Consider the following 20,192-nt stretch of genomic DNA (forward strand, 5'->3'; position numbering starts at 1 on the left):
TGTTCCGCTCATTAATTTCAATACCTCACTACAACAAAGGAATAGATAACACTTGTCCTTAACATTAGCTTAAATTATCTTTGCTGTGCAATACAATACCTCTTAAATTAAACTTATTTTAAATCTATTGCCAAGGTTGATTCACAAGGTAAAACACTAACATAAAATTCTGTCTAACTACCCTTTGCCTTTATTATAACCTATTTAGCAACTTTTCATTATAAAAAAAAGTTCTGAAAGTAAAGGCTGCCATATTTTTAAGCCAAATAATTCAGTGTTTGACATTGCTAGGTGCTCATAAACTATAAAGATGTTTATTTGCTGCCTTTTCAAACAAAAAAACCATCAAGTCAACAACTAAATTCAAGATTCTATGCATAATGTCATAGAAATAATTAAGACACAAAACAATAGGCAGAGGTCCATGACATCTTTTTTGTTTAAATGGTACTTTAACAAAGCTTAAATGTAAACAGCTGTGATTAAATAATCACTAGTAGACAACATTTTATAAGTGTTCAATCACCTTTGTTTTAAAAGATATTAACAATGAAAGCACATGCAACCTAATTTTGAATATTCATTAGCTATATACTTGTACAATAAATCACAAAATATAATTCCATTTGGACACATGATCACATTTCAGTTCACACACCAGCTATATAGCATTGGTACGCTGCAGAGGAGGATACAGAGGTATACTATTCGGGGCAGTTCCCAGAGCCATCTTAGCTGACTCAGCCACAATTTTTCCAGGACACATGCCTAATGAGGGACTGTGACAACCTTTAACAAGGTACACCCATCATCACACCTCCCATATATGGAAAGGGATATGTCCACTGCTACTGCCTCACCCCCTTGCCCTCCCTACCCGCTCTGAGATTTCGAGGACTGACACTGCACTCTACATTCCTTGTGCTCTGAATGGTCGGTGCATGGCTATGCAAGGACATAAAAGAAAGGCTCCTTCTTGTACACCCACTCAGTCGGAGTGCATATTGTATACAATGATAAGGAAGAGGACTTATTTCCAATAAAAAGGCATTAAATACAAATTTTCAAAAATGCTTAAGTGACCCAGAAGCCGCAATCCCACTGACTTTCAATGCAAGTTAGGGCTTGTCTACACTACCATGTAGGGTCGATCTAAGATGCACAACTTCAGCTACATGAACAGAGTAGCTGAAGTCGACGTACTTAGATCTACTTACCGCGCTGTCTTCGCCGCGCTATGTCGACAGCTGATGCTCCCCCATCAATGCCACTTTTGCTTCTCATTCTGGTGGAGTACCGGAGCTAATGGTAGAGTGCTCAGCAGTTGATTTATCGTGTCTATATCGACCCCCGCTGGATTGATCGCTGCCCACCGATCTGGCAGGTAGTGTAGACAAGCCCTCAGGCTTCTAAGCATAAAAAAACCCACTTTTCAAAATAGGACTTAGGTTCCTAAGTTATTCAGGTATTTAGGCACCTAAAGATGAAGACAGGCTTCTAGTGGGATTTTCAGCACCTAGGCACCCAAATCCCATTGCAAATAATAGGAAATAGGTGTCTAGGTGCTTTTGAAAATCCCACCAGGTGCCTATCAGCATCTTTTGGTGCCTACACACCTTTAAAAATCTGGCCCTTAGACCTCACGGAAGTAATTAACATTGTCAGGAATGCACCAACAGGAAGGATTGGGGAGGACTACTGAAGAACACAAGACACAGCTGATTATAAATAGGCATATAGCACACTAAATAGTCACTTGAAGTTAAGTTAGCAAAAGATTTTCTCCCTTATACACGGAACTGAAAATGCAATCTACATTATTTTCCAGATAATACTAAGCATTAGAACTTTATTCTCCATTGTTTTGTACTGAGCCAATCACTCCATTGCTACATACAAAACATTAGCAATTTATTAAAACACTTGAGTAATTTTGTAGACAATGGGTAACATTTTCAAAAGCTCCTAACTGACAGCAGCACAAATCCCACTGACTCTCATTGGGATTTGTACTCCTAAACCACTTAGGTGCTTCAGAAATTCCCAACCTAAGCTCCATTTTCAAAGCTGTCTGCTTTGGCTCTTAAGTACCTAAATCACTTTTAAAAAGAGGACTTTGGCCCTACATTATTTAGGGGCTTTTGAAAGTATTACTCGAAAAGCAGATTTCTTTTTATGAAAAAAGCTAAACCAAAAGAAAAGAAAAGTACATTTTACATGAAAAATAATTTGATAGTTAATTTAGGAACATTCTGGCCCTTATAGTCTTTGAGCTCCATTCACCTCCAATGAAGCAGAGCCATTCAAGCCATCAGTAAGCCTCTTTGGGTGCAAAGCAAGGTGGTGGCAGTGCCAAACAGAGCTAAACTGGAAACAGTTTTCCACAAGGGAGTTTTCAAGGTTTTGAAAAATTTTGCTGGCCTGACATGAAAAAAAAAAAAGTCAAAAAACTTGAAAATGTTCATGAATCAATAAGCCAAAAAAGCTTTAAGATGGGGGGTCAAATGAAATTTTATTTTTGTAATTTTGATATATTTCAATTCCAACTTTAAAAAAAAAAGGCAAACTGACAAATTTCTAAACAAAAAGCCATTTGAGTCAAAAAAACAAAGCTTTTCATTTCAAAAATGTTGAAATGGGACATTTCAGCAATTTTGAAGCTTTTTTTCCAAAAAGTCTCTCAATCAGGAGATTTACTGAAACCAACCCTCTTTCATGAATAGATTTGGTTTCACTGAATTGACATTTCCAACAAAAAATGTTTTGACAGAAAATTCCCAATCAGCTCTACTACCCAGACAGGGCAGGCTTAATCTCTGGCCAGGGAATTCACTGTCAACTTGCCAGCAGAAGCTTTCCCGGAGATGCTTTCAATCAGTTTGATCCTGTGGATGCCCTGGTACCACCATCTCGCTGAATAAATTACTTTGGGGGCTACAGTGGCCCACTTGGGGCTCCCTCAGCCCTCCAAGAAGAGCAGGGGCTGCAAAAAGCTTGGGCTGCTGGGAAACAATTCCAGGACAACGGCTTACACAGCCTTTCGTTAAAGTGTCTATTTCATATTGAATTCAAATCTTGTTACGGGGTTGTTTTGGGGTTTTTTTTTTATTAAAAATCATTCATGATTTTTATCTCTCAGTGCCAAATGGATCATTACACTGTCTACACTTATCTTTATTATGCAAAAATTGAACTCCTTTTGTTGAATAGGCAAAATAATATATTCAATAGTAAGTCTGTTTTTCATTAAATTTTGCATAAACGTAGTGTGTGTGTTGCAGCTTATTATCAAGGGTTCCAGGCTCCCACATCATACAGATCTGAGCAGTTTGAACTCTGTATCAAATTTAAATATTTCTCTATTTCCATCAATATAAATTCTTCCCTAGTACTCATGAAACTACATGGGCTTTGGCTGGTGGCTGATTTTAACTTTATAATTTCCTGTAATTTTTGTTGGTATTGTATATTCATTAATACTTCTATTAATTTTCTAGCTGTGTGATTACAGAGTAATCATCATCTATGGATATACAAGTGTACAGATGCATAGCTTTTATATAGCAACTCTGTATACAAATGTACCTTTAGCTATTATACAGATGTAGCTTTAGTAAAAAGATAAGAAGATTGTGTGCAGTCAAACATTTAAAAGCCCAGTTTGAGAAAGAACAGTTCAGCCATACAAATGGGAGAGGGAGGAAATCTTTTTTCAAAAAGGACCGGTCCTATTGTCAAGTTCAATTACTGCAGTCACAGGTCTAACTTGGTCCCTCTCCGACTCTTGATGCCAATCAGAGCACCCATGTTACACAGGATTAAGTTAATCCTAATTGTCTGGCTGGACATGACCACTGAGAACACAGCTAACTTTTTCCATGTGGCTGTTTTTCCGGAAATCACTCTAACCTTTGTTTTTAAATCTACACATGGTAAATGGTTTGGAATCACCCATATGTAAGTTACTCTTCCTTTCTCTCATCCATAGTTTTGGGGAGGGCAGCTCTATGGATATGTTTGTCTCTCACTGAAAAATTAATACTGCCTTCTGGGATTTTTGTTTCATTGTGAAACAGACATATTTAAGCACAGCAGACTAGAAGAGCACTCATCCTGGTTCCTCTTCTCAATCAATCTCCTCTATTCCCTTATCTCTAAATCCCTGCATCTCATTCTCTCCCAATATCTTACCCATTCATCCTCTTTCCCCTGCTCTGTAACACTTCCCACCCCCACACACTAGTGTCTCTCCCTAAGACTGCTCCCCATTATATTCCATGTGGGTTATAACTGGAAAGTGACATATATCAATGACTGTCTTAACTGCCAAGTGAAAAATAAACAGAGATGACAGTGGAGTGCCTTGTCCAAAATCATACACACACAAGCCAGGGCACAAAAATTCACATTCAGATTTTCAGCTGGGAATGGAGTTAGAGATATGACAGTCCAGGGCTCTATGTTGGCATACAAGGTGTAATGCTGAATTACCCTGTAGCCTTGGATTGTTATAAAAAGTCAATCATATGTTTAAACAATTAGGGCCGGATTTTCAAAGATGCCAAGTACCTATAACCCCCATTGACATCAACCAGAGTCCTGGGAGCTCAGTGCCTCTGAAAATCAGGCCCCAAAAGGCTTCCCCCCCCCCCAGCGGAGGGGGAGGGCTTGAAAATTCCATTTAGACTCAATTCTGTTCTGTGTCTGTCATAGTTTCTGTATTTCTCATTGCATTGCTCCTATTAACATTTGTATGAAAGCAGGATGTTAGTGTTTAAGAATATATCTGTTCTATCTTATTTTCCATTTATAATCCTGTTTTATGTTTTTAAAACTCTTCAGCGAGTTGCTCCAAGGCTACCTCAAGGACCTTGCGTTTCTTTCTTTCTACTCTTCTCCAACTGTCTCATATTAAAAAATAATAATAAAAATTTAAAAAAGCACTGTCCTCCTTCTGTACCTTCACTTAATCTCATTACCATTGGTGCAAGCATCATCTCGTCTGCTGCTTCAGCCAGCATCAGCCTTCCTGTCTCTTCGCCTCATCAATTCATTTTTTTAATCTCATCTGAAAACATATATCTGTTCTTCTTTGTATATACTTCCTAATTTCTACTGCCAAACTTCTTTTCTTTTCATTTTGAGCTTTAATTGTACCTATTATTCAACTTCTAAAAATACTTTGGGATGCAGTTTGTAAGGAAGTCACTGAACAAAATAAAGATGTAGTGTATGAAACTGCTACAGGTTGCTGTGGAAATGATTATGCTGTCATAAGAGATTAGAATTTAAGATGGGAAATAAACAGCAGGAGCAGATAATACCTTCAAGATCCTGTTTTAATGAAAACATCCCTGGTAATTAAAAATAGAGAGAAAGACTGGAAATGAGAGAGGCAGAGTCTTTTCTAAAGAAGATATGTTTCAAAGTTTTCATGAAGGATCACCTTTTTTGAAGTTCATCACTTAAGTTACCTGCCTCACTGGAGATCATTTGTTTATTAAAGTAGTTCTGCCCATCTAAAAACAAATGGGGCCACATCATTCATATAATGAGAAACATATTATGCATTCAATATTTGTTCAAACCCCTTGCTTTACTATAACACTGCACCTCAGTGTAGAATATGTGTCTAATAATTCTTTTCTCCCAAATTATTTCTCTGCTTAGTGCAATTATCAAATATCACCTGTGCTAATATATTAGAAGTCCTTAACAGTCAACCTTTAAGAGCCGTGGATATGTCCAGCAAAGCAATATGTAACCCTTTGCTGTACTTGCTGGTTCCATCAATCCATGGGGAAACAAACCTGGCCCCACCCAAGAAGAATATGTCAAGGAAGAAATGAGGAAAAGTGAACTCAGCAAGAAAAATCTTCCTGGTCAAAAGCACCATTTCCAATAGGCTGACAATCTACATTACTATTATTTGATTACTACATTAACAGCTTCTTAAACATAGTGTCTGGGGTTTTAATTGAGTGTAGGAGCAGAGGAATCACCTTTTCCTGTGGCCCCAAGGTTTATAGTATTACTCAACTTGGAGATTGTCTGGGATCACTATTTGGCAGGAACTTGGGAGATGGAAACTTCCCCTACACAGGGGTTCTCTAGAGGGCAGGGCCACAAAGGAGAATGAGAAGCAGTTGCAGAGGAAAAGCATGAAGTATGAACCGATAAATGAAAAGAAAGAGATGGGATAAATGAAGATGCACGAACATGAATAAGAAAAGTAAAACGCACAGAATCTGGGAGATAGGAAGAGGAAGTGCCAGCCTGAAGCACAAGCCGCCCAAGTCATCTCTTGGTGGCCACCACAGATCCAGTGGTGAGCTGGAACCGGTTTGCACCAGTTCACAAGAACAGGTTATTAAATTTAGAAGCCCTTTTAGAACCGGTTGTTCCGCGAGGGAGAACTGATTCTAAAAGGGCTTCTAAATTTAACTGGCCAAAAGTGGCGCCTTAGGCACCGACTCCATGGGTGCTCCAGCCCTGGAGCACCCAAGGGGAAAATTTGGTGGGTGCAGAGCACCCACCAGCAGCTCCCCACCCCAACCCCAGCCCCAGCTCACCTCACCTCTGCCTCCTCCCCTGAACGCGCTGCCCCGCTCTGCTTCTCTGCCCCGCCCCCCAGGCGCAAACATATCTTCTTCCCGCAAATCAGCTGTTCACGCGGGAAGCCAGGGCAGGCTGAGAAGCAGGTGGGGGCTTGGCACTCAGGCCCAGGGAGACGGAGGTGAGCTGGAGCAGGGGGGCACGAGGAGGGCCACCCGCACCGCAGTAGGTAACTTGGGGGGGGGGGGGGCGCGCACGCAGGGGAACCGCTCCCCAGCTCACCTCCCCCACCCTTGGCCTGAGCAGGAAGCCGCCGCCACCTGATTGTCAGCCCTCCCGGCTTCCCGCCGAACAGCTGATTCTCGGGAAGCCGGGGGAGAGGGCAGAGAAGCAGAGCAGGGAGGTGAGTTCAGGGAAGGAGGCGGAGCGGAGATGAGGTAAGCTGAGTCCCGGAGTGGGGCGGGGAACTGCCGGTGGGTGCTCTAGAGCACCCAGGGAGTCGGTGCCTAAGGCGCCACTTTTGATGTGATCAGTGGGGGAGCGGCCGCTCCCCCCTGCTCCCTCCCCAGCTACGCTCCCCCGCCCCTAGGAGCCAATGGGACCTGCCGGATGCTTCCTAGGAGCTGCCCCAGGTAAGCACCTCTGAGACTTCCCACCTCGCCCCCCGGCAGGTGCCTCTGGCTCTTAGGGGTGGGGTTGGCACCCACTACGGTGGCCCATGAGATCCTCCTGCCCGGTTCTGGGGGCAGTCAGGGGACGGGAGAGGGGTGTCAAGGAACACAAGGAGGTTGAATGGGGCAGGAGTCCCAGGGGGCGGGGGAGGTCAATGACCCCCTCGTGGGATGAGGAGAGACCCATTGTTAAGATTTTGGCAGCTCATCACTGCACAGACCTGCACTTTTGCCTGCTCTCTGCCTAAGGTAACAGGCACCAGAGAGGAGGGAGTCTGTACTTGAGCAGTGAGCGGGGAATAGGACACCCAATGAAAGAGAGAACTGAAAAGTCCATCATTTGTACTAGCAACCAAAATAAACTGAAATAAACTCTTCCCCATGACACTTTGGAGTTGTTCATAACAAAGAAAAGTAAAATGAAACGTGTTTCAAGGCTAAAAACTTAAGGTGATGGATAAAATGTGTTCATTTACCAGGCAACTGGCCTCAGAATTCAAAACAGTTACACAGTTCTAAGAGCTGATTTTACAAGTTACAGCATTACAATAATTCCATGCAATGATCTCACTTAACCTTTTTTAATTTATTATTATTATTTATTATTATTAATTATTATGGCCAAAAGTACTTTGGTTCCTAAATACATGTGGCCTGATTTCCAAAAGTGCTGAGTAGCTAAAACATCTTTTGGCTTCAGTGGATGCTGAGCATCTCTGAAAACCAGGGTGTTTTTATTTGGGTACATAAATGCAGATTTTCATACTTAAGACATACCATTTTGAAAGTGTTGGCCTACTCTTATTTGTATTGTGCCAACAGTGTACTAGACATTTTTCCATATTGTCAGATGATGTAATTCCTTAAGGCAAGTGACAAATTGCTGAAAAGGAAAGCTTTTCAGTAATTTGGGTTATAAATAATACACATTGTAGATCACTGAAAACCATTTTGTTCTTAAATCAGTCTGACAATTAAAATTTCAAATACTGCCCATTTACTTAGTGTATCTGTGATTTAAATTCTATGCTGAAGTTCTTTGAAAACCCAAACCATAAAGCCTTGATTTTCAAATATGGCACAGCTTCTGTTTTATTGGTCTTTCTAAAATGCATAGGACAAAGAGATTAGTCCTTATGGATGAATTAGTCCTTACTTGTGGCAGTATAAAAACACAAACAAAAGAGATCCTGGATTACCATCTCTGTCATTCTTATTTTAATATATTGGGCACAGATGGTTAGCACAGAGCTGAAGGCACCACATGGCTACAGGTATCACAGCACTTTCCAAAGAGTTATCTTGCTAAGCTCTCTCAGAATCTCACAGAAAAAAAAAAAAAAATCACTTTTCAGCAGCTGCCAGAGCAAATGCTCCATCAGCCTAGCAAGGAACAGTAGCAAAGAAAAACACAACCTAAAAGAACAGTCACCATCTCCTCACTCTCTGTCACGGATATCTGTGGCAGACTTGCAGAAAGCATCTTTAAAAATTAACATAAATATTAAAAGTAAAAACTGCCTCATCAGAGAGATGGAAACCTGGTTTCCATGAACATGAATCTAATATTTATACCACATAAAGCAGAACACACCATTAAGAGCTCAAAAATAAATCATAGTTGATTTTATTCTCCATGTTCAAAGAAAACTGGAATGGTACAATAACTATGTCTGAAAGATAAGGTGGGTGAGATTACATCTTTTATTGGACTAACTTCTGTTAGTCCAATCTCACCAACCTCATCTATCTCACCCACCTTGTCTCTCTAATATCGGCTACAACATTCCATATAATAACTATGACTGAGAGAAAGGCCATCCTCCCTGCACTGTTCTGGCCTCAGACTCTGCTAACCATTCTATTTTAGATTTAGTTTAGTGCGTTCATAGACAGTATGATGGAAGGACAAATACAAAGAAGAGGATGAAGAATCTAAAGTTGCTGGGGAATAAGTGAAGGCTCATGCTGTAACTTCAATAATTGTTTTGAAAAGACAGAAAATCTTTATATTGAACCCCAAGTTTTCACCTCTAACTCACTAGTCAAAACCTGGCACTGTTTAGCAGTAATTAAGGTTTGTTACAATCAAAAACCTTTTTGAAGCGTTGCATGAAATTAGTTGGTGGGCTTAGTCCAGTTTGCAGAGGACGGACAAACACATTAAAAAAAAAGTCATCATCACAATCCTACATCCTGATTAGCAGAGATGCAGTAAAGAGTGGACTACTCTGTAATGCTGGGAATTTACCCCCCTGGGTCAGGATTGAGGTATATTGGTGAGATAGTGAAGAATCAGAGGCTGCTGGATGGAATGGGTGGTTGTTTGTGGGGGGGTTGGGGGGATTAGTATGGACAATATGGAAAGGAAGGCAGACTGGATATCTTGAGCAGATGGGAAACAGAAGCAAAGTGGTGAACAGTGGGGACTGAGGCATTACGCAGGATCAGAGAGGGATGTGGGGGACGGAAACTGGGAAAAGCAACAGGAGCAGTACGGGAACTGAGCAGGCAGAGGGAGTCTAAGCACCCTGCACACTGTTATTTGCAGCTGTGCTCACCAAGGGAGAAGAGGAACTTCAGATATTCAGTAGCTGCTGCTGGGATGGGGAGGAAAAGAGACGAAAATCAATCTAGGAAGGACTGGCTTGTGTAAATGAACAAAAAAGCATTTCAGTGCTTTGGGATTCCTGCAGTTCTTTGATCAGGCAGCTATTACGGGACTTGGACTTAAAGGGTTAAGCATCATTTACAGTTATGTTACAAGCAGGAAGGAGATACCATGATATACTGTAGTTATATTAATGTATGTGTAGTACAACCTTTGGAAGAGTGCCGGGGAGAGGGTACAACTGTGAGTCTTACATTTTTCTTTGATATCTCATGAGGGTAGAATTAAAGTTCTCTTGGTGCAAGGAAGCAGCCTAGGAAAAGTCAGCTGATACTGAACAGAACTCTTCATAATGGTTTCTACAAGTCATTAACATACAAAACAGGCTCAGAGAATGGCTTGCATTGAGGCTTTCAGAATGGAAGCTATTATATTAAAGATATACATATAGTTAAACTTGCCTCCTAACAAAGCTAGCAAGCTTCATTTTAAAAAATTATTGTAAATTTATTCATTCAGTGTGCATCCTGTGGCAATGAAGGATGCTTGAATTTATGAGTTTCTCAGGTCTATTTTGGATCCTTGACCGCTATATTTCTTCAAAAACAGTAAAGTGCATCTGTATGCAAATGGAAGGTATTTACATGGGTTCAAGCAATACTGTTAATTTTATTTTGTTTTATTATCTTGTAAAATAAAAGCTTGCTATTCAAGATATACACTGAAAACAGTGAAGTACAATTCATCTTCATTGTGCCATCAAGTGCAGTATATCCCTGTGACACCATGTAATTCCTACTCCCCCCTCCATCCCTATCTTTGTACTTTTTGCATCTCCCCAAAATATGTCACATCAGTTGAGGTTCACTCCCATGCAGGAAGACAAAAGTATATAACCTGTCCAAAACTAAAGCCTACATTTCTCAAAGAAGTTGGCAGAATCTGCAATACAAGGAAGAGCCATAATAGAATGGGGGAGACCTGATACTCAAGGGGGCTCAAATAATTATCACCCAAAGCTCTGTCAGCATTTCACATTGCTTCTCTGAGCAAGAATGTTGTGCACATCCATCTGCCAACTTGACGCTGACCACAGCGCACACAGTAGCCAGACTGAGGTGCGGGACACAACCCAAAACAGCTGTTGAGGCAGTGGTGGGTGCATTAGCCTCGACTATTTCCTAGTGCATTTCCAAGATCAGAGGGAAGATGCCCCACTGCTGGCACAAGATGGGCCGGGAGAAGAAGCTCCCTCCTTCATCCCACTGCATCCAAGCGGAACAAGGCACAGAAACAGTTTGGGGGAAGAATGAAACTCAGTACAAAATAGGTTTGTTTTTTAAAACACAACAAAAACAATTTACATCCATCTCTAAGATTCTCTCTAAAGCAGAGATCAAAAATACCAAAAATACTGTGGAAAAAAGTAACCATCATTTGAATATAGGCTGTTGCAAAGTTTACATTAGAAGTACATTAGTATCCCACTAATTCACACTTTGTCAATCTTTAGAATTCACACTAAAAATGGTCCCATCACCTCTCAGAAAACATTCAATAACAAGGACAGTGCTGTGATAAGCTCTCGTGTTAAGAGTGTTACTATGCTTCCAAAATGTTCTTCAGTATATTTACTAATCACATGTGCCAAAATAAATGAATTAAGAACATTTACCGCTGCATTATGCTTGCCTTTTCATTGCGCTTGTTCACTTGCATGCTCATTCACAGAACTTAGTAACGAACAATGGCTGTTCCTGTCATTAAGGTGAATTAATGTGACCAGATTGATCCAGAAAGCTGTAAGCATTAGGCCTGAAATAAATACAAGAGAAACTGAGCAATTTGGTGTAGGAGTCAGATGTGCTGTAGAATCCAAGAAGTGGAGAGGGAAAAGAGTTTTCTTAACTCAGACAGGAAAGATGCAATTAGTCCATGACAATGAAGCACCAAAATCAACCTCCACATACACAGCCTGAGCTGTTCACAGGAAGCAGCTATTATCACAGAGAAGGGTTTTTTAATTGTTATTATCAGTTTTTAAAACATTTCCTGTGTCTCCTATACAGTACCATCCCAGATAAAGCTAGCATTCTAAACGTAGGATGTCAGGACCACAGGATTTACAACTCCCACTTGCAGTGTACGCCTGCCAAAAGCCAAGTCAGATCAAAGTAACATCTGCAAACTGCAGCACTGACAAAGTACCGTATACTATAGGCGTGGCCAAACTGCAGCACATGAGCCGCACGTGGCTCTTTTACAGTTAAAGTGTGGCTCATGGAGCCCCCCCATTCTCCACTCACCAGAGTAGGGGAGGGGCTTGGGGCTTCTGCCCTGCAGCAGGGTGGTGGAGCTAGTTCTGCTCTGCAGGGACGGGTGGGTCTTAGGGCTTCAGCTAGGTGCCACCCCACAGAAATGAAGCTCTGAGCTCCAGGAGGTGCCACCCCATGGGGCAGGTTGTGAGTGTCTTGCAGCTCTCCAACTTCCGAAGATTATTACACAGCTCAGAGGGTTAGTAAGTTTGGTCACTCTTGGTATACTATGAAGCCCAGCCCAGTTTTCTGACAGTGGTGGTGTGATAGTCTCTTCAGGGCAGCCCAGGACCCTAAGACACTGTGTTAAACTCTCAGCAAGAGGGAGTTTTACTGGAGATTAGCCTATGGCAGCTCCCTGACACACCAGTCTGTCTACTTCACCAGTAAACTCCTCAAGACTACCAGTGGTAGCTACAAGGCAAGATTAAGAATCAGTGAACCTCAGTTCCCTAGTTCCCCAGAGACATCTCTCTGCAGTGACCAACCTCTCTCACTGGACACGCAGAGAAATTAAGTTGGCAACCTCCAAAGAAAAAGTGTACACACCAGCCTATTAAAGTAAAGCATAGTCCTCAGCTAATCAACGTAACAGAATAGAGACGGTTTTGCTGTAAAAGAAGAATAAATTAATAAAGAACACAGGCAAGAATTAAAACAAAAAACAAGACAAAGGGATTACAAACAAAACAAAAACAACACTTTCTAGGGCCTTAAACTTAATTCTAGCAAGCTGTATCTTAGCCTAAAACAGTTTCTCACTTACAAACTAAAATAAGCGCCTGCCCTTCAAACCAAGGGGATCTACCATTCACAGGGAACCGCACGCTCTGAACCTATGCCCTCTAAGTGATGGATACCTACGGGGTTCTCTTCCTTTCTTTTTATAGTCCACTGAACGTTTTAAGAGTATCCTCAGATAAAGGTTTTCTCTTCCCTACTATTGTGCAAACCCCATGCTGTCTCCCTCTTCCTCTGGTCAATTTACTTCCCCAATTGGTTTAATCACTTTGTTGAGCTTAGATGAAAATGTACTTGCACTGTATCTGGCCTCATCTTGCTCAATTTGCACTGGAGACACCGGCAAACAGGCAAAACAACATTCCTTTGTCTAGGGCAAACTTGTGTATCCACTGCCTCCAAAACTTGTTTTAACAATATATTTCCATGTACACAAACCATACATACACCACATGGTGATATTCATGACCAAAGTGTCACCAGTTTTCATATCACAGCCAAACAATGTATTATAAGGTAACTATTTTGACAATGGTCTGTTGAATGTGTCCTTTGCCAGTTGGAACAAAGAAGCTCAGTGCCACATGTTTTTGCTTTCTTTTTTCAGGATTCCTAGATCAATCAGTTCTGAATGCTTGGAGCATCTCTAACTTCTGGTCAAAGTAAACCTTTTCTGGAGAAAATAAAAACACTGACTCAGGGATTTGATATTAACTTCTCTACTTTCTGGCCTTGCCTTTCAAACAACTCTAAAAGGAGATTAGAACCCTAAACCCTCTAACTCTTTCCTCCCAGACTACAGAAAGCTAAGCAATTTACAGTTGTTTAGGGTGATTGCCCGAAGCAGAAAATGGGACCTACGGTAGTAAAACTACATACTTAATAAAATAAAATACTTATAAATGAAACAAAAAAACAGCATCTATTTATACTAGGCATTAAAACTACTACTAATTGCTGGTTACAACATAGGTTCAGGGGGAGAGGCGTCATGAGTAAAAAGCATTTCCTGAAGAAGTTATGACTATATTCACAGGACACTGCTTTGCTGAAAAGGGGCAAACACCACTGCCAGATCTTGGCAATAAGCAGCCACCAAATCAAAAATGGTTTTCAGGAACATAAGATAAACATTCTTGTTGGTGCCACAAAAACCTTGATCCTGAGAGAATGATCCCAGAGCATCTAAACCATAAAGAGTGCTTTAGACTAAATACTGTCTCTCACATAGATTACGTATGTGATGGGGTGTATTCAGTCTTTGTGGCTCCCTACTGTCCTACTACACCATGCCTCAAGAAGCATGAGCTGATAGGAAAAGAGCAGTGAAGTTGGAACCTCCAAGCTTGCCTAGAGAAGAGTCTCCAGAGTGCCCATTTTGGAAACCACAGAGACCAGTTCTCCAGGGGCTAGCAAGAGCCAAGCAGAGCCCTGCTGACCCAGATAAAAGGAGCTGAAGGGCCTTAGTAGTCAGTGTCTGGTTGGGACCAGAGGAGCAGGGAAGTGTGCTCCTCTCTGGCCAGGAGCTCAAGTGCTAGCCAGAGATTGTTTCTGGATGCATTCTGCACAGCTGGGTTTTCGCCATGCAGAAGAACCCTAACCCTGAGGTAAGGGTGAAGCTAAAGGGGCCAGGTGGAAGAGGCCCAGGGAAGAAGCAGCAAAGAAGTGAAGGCAAGCAGTGCAGAGTAGTGGGTGGGTCTGGATTTCCCTACCAGCCATTATGGCATAAACCCCAAAAAAAGGTACAGGGTTTACTTGAGAGCCTGAACACAACTTGAATTTAAAGGGGCCCAGAGCCAGGACCAAAGACCCTAACAAGAGCAACAGGATTGTTCATTTACTGGACTCTACTACCCTGGAAGAGTTCATTTGGACTTTGAGACCTGGATGGAGGGCCAAGCCACAGAAGAACCACCAAGGTCAGACAACAGGCTGCAGGGGATGCCAGAGGCAAGAAAAGAACTGCAGTAACACACCCAGCCATTTACACAAGGGGTGACTGCCCCTCCATTACAACATCCAATACCCAAAAATCCCTTTCTGAACCGCACATTAAAATGCCAAATCCTGTCCCCTGATATTTATCAGTTCCCATTTATATCATTATGGAATTATGAGATATATACTAAGTGTATAATTTGGAATCTGCATCAGCATTCATTAATGCAGCTCTTCATGTTATTCAAATGCAGAGCTGATTGGAAATGGAGGAAGGAGAAACGTTACCAAAAAAACCTTAATTTTTCTTTTCTTGTCAGTGAAATTTCACAACGGTATAACCTGTTCTACTTCCAATTATTCGACGACTGCACACTGGTAAAGATGACAGCTACCGGCACGTAGTGTTTCCACATATCAGAAATATCAAATCTACCAGAGCATCAGTTCAGAGAATAAATATTGTCTCAGCAACAGTAACATCACACGCTGTGTGTGTTTTCACTCAAATGTTGCTGGTCTAAATCAGTCATTTAAAAGGCAGAAGTTGCAAACCAAAGGATGATATTCATATTGCTGTTAGTTGCGGGGGGTTCAGGTTTTCCTCCAAACTGGGTCATAATTAAATTCAAAAAGCATTTGAAAATAAAGGCCAAGGACTAAATGGAAGATTCTCAGAAAAGCATGTATCCCATTGTCATACAGATTTTTATTGATCCAATACCTCATCTTACATAGCAAGTTATTTTCCCATCTCTCTGATTCATCATACTGACTGAAATGAAGTAAACAAATATATTAAGGATTAAAATTACGACACATCAGACAGATCTTTAAAATCTGTAATAGTTGAGTGATTTATTCACCTTAAATTATCCTGATGACTATCCAGCCACATTAAGCAAGAATTCAATAAGACAAATATTTGTTTATACAATACAGAAAATTGTGTGTCCTTTGCCAGTTGGAACAAAGGGGCTCAGTGTCATATGCTTCCGCTTTCTTTTTTCAGGATCTTTTGATTTAAACATTAAAAGTAGGCTAAGAAAACATCTACTGTCAAAACAGGCCAGGACAGCCAAAATCCTGGACCAGACAAGTGGAATTTAATTTACCTTATTTACTGAATTTATAAAGTTTGCAGATGATACCAAGCTGGGAAGGGTTGCAAGTTCTCTGGAGGATAGGATTAAAATTCAAAATAATTTGGACAAACTGGAGAAATGGTCTGAAGTAAATAGGATGAAATTCAATAAGGAAAAATGCAAAGTACTCCACTTAAGAAGGAATCAGTAGCACACATATAAATGGGAAATGACTGCCTAGGAAGGAAAGGGATCTGGGGGTCATAGTGGACCACAAGCTAAATATGAGTCAACAGTGTAATGCTATTTCAAAAAAAAAAAAAAGAGAGAGAGAGAGAGAACAGCCTTATGGGATGTATTAGCAGGAGTGTTGAAAACAAGACATGAGAAGCAAGTCTTCCACTTTACTCCACACTGCTTAGGCCTCAACTGGACTATTGTGTCCAGTTCTGGGTGCCACATTTCAGGAAGGATGTGGACAAACTGGAGAGAGTCCAGTGAAGGGCGACAAAAATGATTAAAGGTCTAGAAAACATGACCTATGGGGGAAGATTGAAAAAATTGGGTTTGTTTAGTCTAGAAAAAAGAAGAATGAGAGGACACATGATAACAGGTTGTTAAAAGGAGGAAGGAGAAAAATTGTTTTTCTTAACCTCTGAGGACAGGACAAGAAGCAATGGGCTTAAATTGCAGCAAGGGAGGTTTAGGTTGTACATTTGGAAAAACTTTCTAACTGTCAGGGTAGTTAAGCACTGGAATAAATTGCCTAAGGAGGTTGTGGAATCTCCATCATTGGAGATTTTTAAGAGCAGGTTAGACAAACACCTGTCAGAAATGGTCTAGATAATGCTTAGTACTGCTACAAGTGCAAGGGACTGGACTAGATGACCTCTCGTGGTCCCTTCCACTTCTATGATTCTATTTATTGCCTACAGGTCATGTTGCTGACCTGCAGATAAAAATATTGGGTGTGCTGACTGACTGGTGCATCCAGCCTACCGCTGAAAATAGAAACTGACCTCCTGCCTCAGTTTCCTTGTAAATGTCACCCAAATGAAGAAGAAATTGATGACTGACCCACTGAATACTTTGTTAATTTCTTTCTCCTCTGGCTCTACTCAGCCACTTGAGCTACATGCTGCATTTGACTGATTAATAGTGCGTATGGCTGACTGTGTATATGCTCTCCCTTGAGTGCAGTTGGGTGCAATTGCCACTTAATGGCATTTGCAAGGACACTCAGGCAGGCAGGTAGGCAGGCAATTTTCATTTTCAGCTTCAGATCAGACACTGCCCAGGTAACACAACTAGAGAAAACTATATTTTTGTGATGGATAACCACATTTAGGATCCCAGTAGTCATCTGACAAAAAGAATTTACTAACATGATTAGGACAATGACTTCTTCACAAAAAGTGAGGGACTACAAGATTGTGGGTTGTTTGGATTTCAGATTCCAGCTCTGTCCCCTCATTATTAATGATCTCTTTATATTCTTGAGATATGTATTGTAACAGTGGCTTTGACACCCCATTTATTGGCCATTCTCTATTAATTAATTACAGTCAAAAGCATTAGACTAGTTAATTAGACAACTGAAGTAAAGAGCAACTCAGACAGTTGACAGATCAGAGATGGTCATTTTTGGCCATCTAGCAAGAAATGTTTCATTAAAACTTTAAAAACAAAAAACTTTCAGACCTTTTGCCAACGATCAAATAAAAAACTAATGAGAAGATTAATCAAATACAACCCCTTTGCTACATGCCACAACCCTTAGACAGCTAGGTTGGAATATCTGATGGAGATAATCTGCCATGTCACTACTGTCCTTTGCACATAGCGGATAGTTGTCCACAGCACTAGTAACATAACTGTCTGCTTTATTGGAAGTCTCAGCAAGATATTTGGGCATAAGATGAACACATATGCTCATTATGCTATACCTCTCCCAGGAACGTTATTAAAGCACATGAAAGGGACTGGAGATAGCACTATTCTCCATCCCTCAAGACTGATCCCTCCAGCCAGAACTTCAAGCACATCAAGAACATGATTTGGGGAACCTCGCATTGCTGCCACCTGTTCTGTAACCACCTCGGGTTTGATTCAACCACCTTTACTCATATTGGGTAGTGTCTACTGCACAAGTAGTGTCAGTGGTTGGAGTAAACAGAAGACTCCACACTGTAGGGCAGTCAATCCAGAACTTGACTTTTCATAAATACCACATTAATTTAAAAATAAAATCTCCCATAATCTTAACAGGCATAGAAAAAGGGCTGAAGCTCTCCTGCCTGGAGAAAACAATGAAATGAGTTGTATCACCTCAAAATATACAAACATATGTCTATGTTCAAATGCTTTATGTCCAGCAATTACCAATGTCCATCTAACCAGGAACTTTCAACATTCCACTGAAAATAAATATATTGCTTTTATTTTCACTGGAATTGTGAGCTGGCTTTCATCTTTTTCACATTGTTTCAGACATTTAATGTATTCTCTCCTCACTGGACAGAGATGAACACATTACAGTGAGTCCATCTTAGAAGAACCCGTGGCAGCCAGATAAAACATGGTTATTACTGTCAGAACTCAAATGAAATATTCTGAAAATGGCAAGACGTTATTAGCCTGATGTTCAGAAGAAAAGCTGGATACAGAAGAATGGGGGAGCGAGGAGAGGATGTTTCTCTTCTTTTTCAGGTTTATCTTAAAAATGAGGTTACTCAACACTTTGTGCTTTAAAAAAAGCCTTGATTACATCAAGAAAATGCAATATTAGATTTTTTTTATGCAGACTACTGACAGAAATATGTGAACAGTTATTTTTTACCTAAACAAACTTCATACAATCATAAAATTTCATGTGAAAAGGTCAGTTTGGTGCACATCAGCAATTAGGAAACAAGATTTCTGATATGTTCTGGTTCTCTCTTTCAATATTACCACTTCAAGAAGAAAACCAAGGGATAATAACCGCAAAAAAGCTGAACATGGGTTTAAGCTTATAAATCTCTTTTCTGTTCAAGTTCTCAGTAGCATTTTTTAATACACACTCAGCATTGACAAACTGGTTGCTATTATCCGCTACCATGTTTACTTGTTTTCTGCTCGGGTCAGAAATGAATGGCGTCATATAAGCATAATGCCTAGAATTTTATACATCATATTTTAGGGTGTATTTATTTCAAAAAAGCCCCAGTTGTAGCTCTTCAAGACTCTGGACAGGGTGAGGAACAGGGAAAAGGGGGCACCTCTCACATGAAATCCAGCAACGTTAAAGGGAGCCAGCAGTACTAGTAGTCCTCACAACACCTTGCATTCCCTTAGTGCACCCAACCAACTTATAGTTGTCTGCTGTACAGGTATACCATGGAGGTAGCGTTTCCCTTGAGCAGTCTCACCTCTCTAAATTCACCGATATGGACCAATCAAATGTTTGACGATGAAATCAAGCGCACAGAAAAATGGCATAAAAACGAATTAAGTACAACACTCAACAAAGCAATATTATGGCATGAGATGGATGCATACACTGATTATGCTACACTTCTCCCATGCATATTAATAAAGCACGGTCTTCAGAACCCTATGGAACAAAGACTCTTATAGGCTTTTACAAAATCGAATCCTGGTATCCAAATTGCTTGAAGACGGCCTCAGTAAGAGATATCAAGCTAATATGCCTGGTGCTGATCTTATTTTTACCAGTGTAAATCCACAGTAACCTCACTCAAGTCAGCAGTGTTACACCAGCATAAAATGGGCTCACGCTTGATCAGAATCTGACCCAATATCTTTTCAAACACATTGGCATTTCAGAACATTTCCAACTCATCAGCCCAAAATTAGCTAATTTTTAGTATTGCTAAGAAATCTTATGTATCCTACTTGTGTAAACTTTAAAATTCGTTCCCTCTCAGGTTGTATTCCTAAATTTAAAAAAAAAACCTCTAAAATTTTTGGTCCTAGTAGGTTTTTAAAGAATGCAATGTATTCATTTTCAGTTTAAATAAAATCAGGACTAAGGTGGAAATAAAAATTTGCCTATTGCCCTTTACTGGGTTTACGGGAGTGCTGAATGAAACATGGCTAACAAGTTCTTGTAAGACAGAGACATAAGGACTGGAATCCTCATAAGCCAATCAGAAAGCAGTCTTACAAAAATGCTTCAAGTTCAGAATACACGAATTTTAACAGAGCTACTTCAGATGCCATAATCTAGTAGAGAGCATATCTGATATAATTTCCAAGTATCATATATTAATTA

General features: G+C 40.6%; 1 protein-coding gene across 13 annotated transcripts in view; it reads right to left on the reverse strand.

Moving 5' to 3' along the window:
- The window catches only part of PARD3 (par-3 family cell polarity regulator), a 657,871-nt gene that overhangs the window by 439,299 nt on the left and 198,380 nt on the right, over nt 1-20,192 (reverse strand). The gene's annotated exons all lie outside the window — the stretch shown is intronic.

The sequence above is a fragment of the Dermochelys coriacea genome, chromosome 2 (assembly GCF_009764565.3).
Source record: "Dermochelys coriacea isolate rDerCor1 chromosome 2, rDerCor1.pri.v4, whole genome shotgun sequence".
Classification (NCBI taxonomy): Eukaryota; Metazoa; Chordata; order Testudines; family Dermochelyidae; genus Dermochelys; species Dermochelys coriacea.